The 7,408-nt window shown below is 36.2% G+C and overlaps 1 non-coding gene across 1 annotated transcript; it reads right to left on the minus strand.

The window, feature by feature from the left end:
* Positions 1–2,985: 2,985 nt before the first annotated feature.
* Positions 2,986–3,092, minus strand: LOC141709924 (small nucleolar RNA R71). The gene has a single exon (XR_012570476.1). It is a non-coding gene; the product is annotated as a small nucleolar RNA R71 (small nucleolar RNA).
* Positions 3,093–7,408: the final 4,316 nt, after the last annotated feature.

Here is a 7,408-nt window from a genome sequence, read left to right on the forward strand (position 1 = left end):
AGGTTAGTAAGCCATTAGAACCAATATTAGAGCAAGATTAAGGGGGTTTCAGTTGGGAAAAGTCAGAATTCAGTGAATATATTAAGTGGAAAGGTTCATTTTTGCCAAGGCACACATGGTGGTGTCGAAGGGTGCACTCGGGAATATTGGGTTTGTGTGAGGTGTTTGTGAGTTCAATTTAGTGAGGCTTAGGTGTGACTTGAATTGTATAATATAGGAAAAGGTCAGTAAAAGAGAATGTTCTAAGAATAATTAAGAGAATTGGATTTATAGTACTTAGGAATTGCAAAGTTTGGTGATTAAAAAGAAGAAATAGAAAGGATCGAGTGATCAAGGGTAGAGTGTCTCGAGATCATTCGATACTTGTATAATTATGTGAACTATATGCCATGATGCCAAGTGACTACTTGTAATGATACATGATTCTGTGCACTAAGTTATTATGTGATATAAATGCATGATAATAAATGGACTCGTGTAAGTAATACTTATGTGTTGCATTAGAGTCGAGTAGTATATAAGAGTCCTTCGAGTTGTGTATGGAACCTTTGGTAATGAGGTTATATTATATGTGTAGGTTCAAGAGAAGATATAGGAAGGACTCTTGCCATCAAAGTCGAGTAGGGGAGCTCAAGGTTGCTTTGTGTTAACTAAGATCGTTAGGAGAGGCAAGTCTCTCAACCTTATCATTTGTGATTTTAATTTATTTTTATAAGGAAACGTTGATGCTTTTCAATACTTTCCGTATGCAAGTGCCCCTTTCTATACAAACTTATTTTATGCAAGTATTATGTTATCCAACTTATGGTTATTGCAAGTGCTAGTCCCTTTTCTTATGCAATTGTTGTGTCATATCCTAGTGACTATCGAAATGATTCATTTTCAATACTTTCTTCCTTAGTCATTGAGTCTTATGATACCATGACTATGATTCTTGATCTTGTGAATTATATGACATCCCCATGACTAGTTCCTACTTTCAAATTATTGATCCTTCATCCTTAATGACCCTATGATAAGTGAATTTTATATCTACTCGGAAAGCTTTATTTCAGGCTTAAGTTGGTGTTTTGGACTCAAGTATCTTGTGTTGTTGATATGTTTTTGTGTAATTGCATTGCATGCATTAGTTGGATGAAGAAAAGAACTTTTTAAAATAAAATATTCTGAAAATAGATCAGAATTGTAAGCCTAGGCCACTATCAAGTTGAAGAGAATCTCGATAGCTTCGCGTGGACTATTGAATCATCAAATTCCGATGAACGAAACTGAAGTTACGAGCAAAAGAAGAATTAAAGTCAGAAATGGGCAGAAGCTCCGCGCGTCTGCTTAGCTTCCCGCGCGCCCACGCCCAGGAGGAATTCAACCCACGTGCCCGCGCTGTTTACCGCGTGCCCGCGCCGCCTGTCTGTCAGAAAATCCTGATTTGAGTTGAATTCTGAGAAGTTGAGAGTCCTGATCATCTTGGAGCCTATTTATATCAATAAAAGGTCGTTTTTAGTAACAAGGAGCCAAGAGAGAGTAACACGAAGACCTAGAGAGCACAAGACGGCTACAGAGAAGAAGACTTTTATATTCTTTAATATAGTTGATACTTTGATGCTTGTTTTCAATTTATCTTTGAACCCTAGTACTCTTATATTGTTTATTATCATGTTTTCATTGGAACCCATGGTGATAATGAGTTCGATTATGAACTAATCATTGTCATGGGGTTCTAACGGATTCATCTATGGATTTCAATAGTTTATTGTTTTATAATGTGTGGTGATTTTTGATTTCCTAGTTTGGTTGTGCTTATTCGTCTTTGATGCGTAGCTAACATATAAGATTGTTTGTTAATCTCTATTAAAGCGACAGTGAATATAGAGGTTTAGAACTTGCCATGCTAGCATGGGTTCATGTATATTTGTTATGCATGATTCGTAGGTAATTTTAACCATCTTATCTACCCTATGTAATCACGATGGAAAATTTGCTCTTCAACCATTATGTTTTCAATCTTTATAGACATATGGGGACTAAGCATAATTGGTGTCTATTCATATTCTATCTTAATTATGGATGTTTGATAGTAGGGTATACGTATGACGAAAGTTAGTTTATACTAATTTCGTGTTATTTGATTAGTTGTCATCACCATCACATGCTAGGGTTAAAGAACATAACTTTGAATGAAGTATTTAATGAAGTTAGAATCCCATGTTTATTCTCATATAAGTAATTCAATCGTAATTCTCTTAGTTAATATTTGATAGTATAATTTTTCAATTAATCAAAGATCAATTTCTTACTTTCTTAGCATTGAACGATAACCATGCATTGTTGCATAAGTGCATAATCTAAAATTAACCTAAACCAGTCCCTGTGGGAATGAACTTGATTTAAATCTTATACTACTTGTGATCACGTACGCTTGCGTGTATTTTCACATGTATTTTAGTGCGAACAAGTTTTTGGCACCGCTGCCGGGGAAATCGGTGTTAAATTTTAGTTTATGTGCTTGACATCAGTGGTCATTAAATTCACTGACTCAGATATTTTACTTACTTATTTACTTTGTTTCAGTTTCAGGTACTCTAGAGAGTGTGTATGCGAACGCGTTCTCAATCTCGTAAGGAAACACTAGGCGAAGTTGAAGAAGTGGAAAATGAAGTTTTTGAAGAAGAGAAAGAAGTTGAAGAAGAAGTTTTTATTGCAATGGGAGAACCAACAGCAAATTCGAAAGCTTTGATGTATTATTCTTAATTGAAGATCAATGACATTCAGTCTAGCATTGTCAGACCAGCCATGGCGGCTAATACTTTTGAAATCAAGTCTAGCACAATTCAAATGGTACAAAATTCAGTCCAGTTTGGGGGTTCTCAACGGAAGATCCCAATATGCACATTAGAGATTTAATTGAGATCTGCGACACGTTTAAGTTCAACAATGTTTCTGAAGATGCTGTGAAGATGAGACTTTTCCCTTTTTCTCTGAGGGATAAAGCTAAGTGTTGGTTAGATTCTCTACCAGCAGCAATTGGGAGAATCGTTATATGAAGCTTGGGAGCGCTACAAGTAGATGCTTAGAAAGTGTCCTCATCATGGCATGCCTGATTGGATGATCATCAATTGCTTTTATAATGGTTTAGGAGCGCAGTCTAGACCCATGCTCGATGCAACATCAGGTGGAGCCTTATGGGCTAAGAGCTATGATGAAGTTTATGAGCTAATGTAATTGATGGCTGCTAATGAATATCAGAACACAACTCAGAGACTACCTCAAGGCAAGGTAGCAGGAATTCTGGAGGTGGATACATCTACGTCTATAGCTGCTCAACTAAAGGCGTTAATGATGAAAGTGGATTCTTTGGCTAATTATGGAGTTAATCAAATAACTAGTATCGATGAGATTTGTGCATGTGCACATGAGACGGAGCAATGTGCTATATCTAGTGAATCAGCATAGTTTGTGAGCAACTTTCAGACGTCGCAGCAACCAGTTCCTGCCACTTATCATCCTAACAACCGCAATCATCCAAATTTCAGTTGGAGCAATAATCAAGGTGGTGTGCAACAACCTTATCAGTAGTTTGGAGCAAAACAATTAAACCCTCCTGATTTTTAACAACAGTATGCACCAAGACAACAACTCCAACTTCAACAACAACCGCATGGAAGTGCCGGTCAATCTACTAATGAAAAATCCGAATTGGAGGAGTTGAGGCTGATGTGCAAAAGCCAAGAGGTTTCTATCAAGACTCTGGAGAATCAAATAGGGCAAATTTGCAATGCTTCATTGAACCGTCAACCAGGAACTCTTCCTAGTGATACATAAGCTAATCCAGGCAAAAAGGAAGTCAAGGAGTAGTTGAAGGCAATCACATTGAGGTCTGGAAAGGTCACGATCCCTCAAATTCAGCAAGATGAAAATTCTGAAAACTCTGTTCAGAATGCAGGTGCATCTGCACCTTTGCCAATTCTAGAAAATGAGAGTGTAGATGAAAAAGTTGAGCATAAGGATACCGAGGTGGAATAGAAGAAGAAAGATGTTGAAAATATTCTTCCTGAGGGTAATACAGGGGATAAACAGGTCTACCCACCTCCACCATATCCTAAAAGACTTCAAATGCAGAAGTTTGATAAGCAATTTGCCAAGTTTTTGGTGGTTTTCAAGAAGTTGCACATTAATATACCTTTTGCTGAAGCTCTAGAACAGATGCCGAGCTATGCTAAATTCATGAAGGGTACTCTATCTCAGAAGCTAAAACTTGAGGAGTTGGAAACCGTTGCCCTAACGAAAGAGTGCAGTGCTGCAACAGAAACTACCTCCTAAGCTTAAAGATCCAGGAAGCTTCACGATACCTTGCACCATTGGAAATCTGTAATTCGAGAAGTGTTTGTATGACTTGGGATCTAGAATCAATCTGATGCTCTTGTCCATTTTTAAGAAACTTGGACTACCTGATCCAAAACCAATGAACATGTCTTTGCAACTGGCTGACCGTTCCATCACTTATCCGTGAGGAGTAGCGGAGGATTTATTGGTTAAGGTGGATAAACTCATCTTCCCTGCTGATTTCATCATTCTAGACTTTGGGGATGATAAGAAGATTCCCATTATCTTGGGAAGACCATTCTTAGCTACATGCCGAACTCTAATCGATGTGCAAAAAGGTGAACTTACCATGAGAGTTCAGGGCCAGGATGTCACGTTCAATGTCAATGCAATAAAATTCCCTACTGATGAAGAGGAGTGCTTTAAGTTGGAGTTGGTCGACTCTGTAGAAAATACGGAGCTTGATCAATTGTGAAGGACTGACGCCTTAGAGATAGTCTTAACAGGGGATTCTGATAGTGAAGATGAAGAAGGGGAAGAGAAAATGCAGTATTTGAATGCATTCCCGTGGAAGAGGAAGTTGGATTTGCTGTTCGAGTCTCTTCGATTGGAAGAGCTGAAAAATTCTCCAAAGCGTCTCAAGCCATCTATTGAAGAAGCTCCTACACTTGAGCTCAAAACACTGCCTAATAATTTGAGGTATGCATTTTGAAGACTCAAAAATATTTTTGAAAGCGTTTGGAATAAGGTTGATTTGATAGAATAAATCAATTCCAAGATAATCAAGGAATATCTGAATATTATGCTATAAATATTATTCCAATAACGAATAGCTTTTACCAAAGTAAATGAAGTAAAAGTTTTGAAAATAACTTTCTGAAAATATTTAAGGTAAGAATGATTGACGATATCAATCATTTCTCGAATACTTGGCGAATAAGAAACATTATTCTTTAAGAAAATAATGAATATTATTTAATAAAATAAACGGAGTCATAAGTCCTCGAATGAATATTCAAACTAATATTCACTTATAATTTTAAACTATCGAATAAAAATTATTCGATTAATAGTTTTAAAAACTATATGTATATATATATATAATATACTAAGGAACATCGCCTCCTGTTAGGTCACACACACTGTAGAAGGGGGTTTAATACAGTGTATAGCACAATCAAATCGAATTCTAATAACACAAGTAACAGAAAACAAACTTTATTCAAAGCAATAAACCCTGTTACAATATGGAACTGTCCTCTCTCAGTGATGAACAAATATCACGAGAGCTGCTAGGGTTACAATGAATAATATTCTCGATAATGATAACACTTTTTGTGTAAACCCTATGTCTGTGTTTATATACTACACAGTTACAAGATAATCGCTAATTGATATGGAATATAATTCTACTTCCTAAAATATATCAATCGGATATCTTTTCTTCCAAGTATTTTATTCTTCATAGAATTCCTTCTTCATGCATATCTCTTCTTATGTTTGTCTCGATCTTCTCTTCAATCAATCAGTCGCCTTCCTTATCTGAACGTTTCCTTTAAGTCCTAATATTATCTTCTGATAAATATCTCCTGAACCTTAAGTACTGATAACTTAAGTTCTGACTTCAGTATAAGTGCTGATTTCAGTTAAGTACTGATTTGTCCTGTTTAAGTAAGATCTGAAAACTAAACATAAATCATATTAGTCACGACATTATCAAATATATCTAACAATCTCCCCCAACTTGTAAATTAGCATAATATACAAGTTTAACAAATATTTGATGATGTCAAAAACATTAAGTACAAATGCATGAGAATTTGACTAGATAACTACAACTTACAGTCCTTAAAGCTTTACCAACTTTAACTTTTGATAACAACTTCAGTCTGTATTCCTATCAGAATTTGAGCAGTTATAGATCTTGACTTGGCTTCACTTTCTGATCTCTCTGATGTCAGGAGTTGTTCTGAGATAGTTCTTTAATAAACATCTCTCAGCATATCTGAGTTCATCAATCATCCTCCTTTTAGCATCTTTAAGCTCTGCAGAATCTTCACCAGTTTGGAAGATATCAGCTCTGAGATCATTAATTCTAGCTTTCCTTATGTCCTGATCCAGTCTGATCAAATACGCCTTGTCAGACTCAAGATTGAATTCTACATCCTTATAACCCAGAAAGGTAGTTATAATCTTATCAGAGTTAGGCTTCATCTCAACAATATCACCCTTGTGATCTCTGTACTTTGGAAGATATGTGCTGTCAGACTTTACAGAATAAAGCCCTTTCTGTCTCTGAGTTTGATTCTTCAAATAGTTTGCAGCACTTTCTGTTATTCTGTCATTCACTTGAAGTAAAAATAAAACATGTTCCAGTTCTTCAAAATACTTTAGTGGAATAGCATTTTCCCTTATATGGTAAAACCTATCATTTGTCATGAAGTATAACAAGATGTGTTCTTTCAAGTAGGTATGGTAAACCATCTGTACAGATTCTAGTTGATTCAATCTTTCAGGAGTTGCTCCAACACCTGGTTCACTTAAGGAAGTTGGATCATTGGTTGTGTTCTGTACTCTTCTTTCATCAGCACTACCCAATCCAGATTTATCTCTTGCTTCCTTTCCAGTAACCACTTTCGCTTCAAAACCATTTGCAGTAGTCTTCAAAGGTTGAGTCTGTTTGGCTTTGGTGAATCCTGGTAGGAGTAACTTTGAGGATTTAACATGAGCAATGACAGAGGTTTCCTTTGATTTATCTTCTGATATCAAGTCAACTTGAGCTGTGTCAGAGGTTACATGCTTCTTTGTAATATCAGAACTAACTGTATCTTGACTCCGAACAACTTGAGCCATGTCAGAGGTTGTCTTAAAAATCTTTCTTGAAGTTAGAGTAAGATCAACATCTTCAACAGTAATTTCTTCATCCACAGGAGGCACATAAACCTTTATAGGTTCACCAACTTTTTCTTTGCCCTTTGACCTTGGATCTATCTGCATTTGTGATTTGGCTTTGGTTGCCTTAATATTTGTCCTTTCTTTTATCACAATGCCTTTGACCTTTGGAAGTTTCTTTTTACAAACAGAAGCT

The sequence above is a fragment of the Apium graveolens genome, chromosome 2, assembly GCF_009905375.1.
Source record: "Apium graveolens cultivar Ventura chromosome 2, ASM990537v1, whole genome shotgun sequence".
Taxonomy (NCBI): Eukaryota; Viridiplantae; Streptophyta; class Magnoliopsida; order Apiales; family Apiaceae; genus Apium; species Apium graveolens.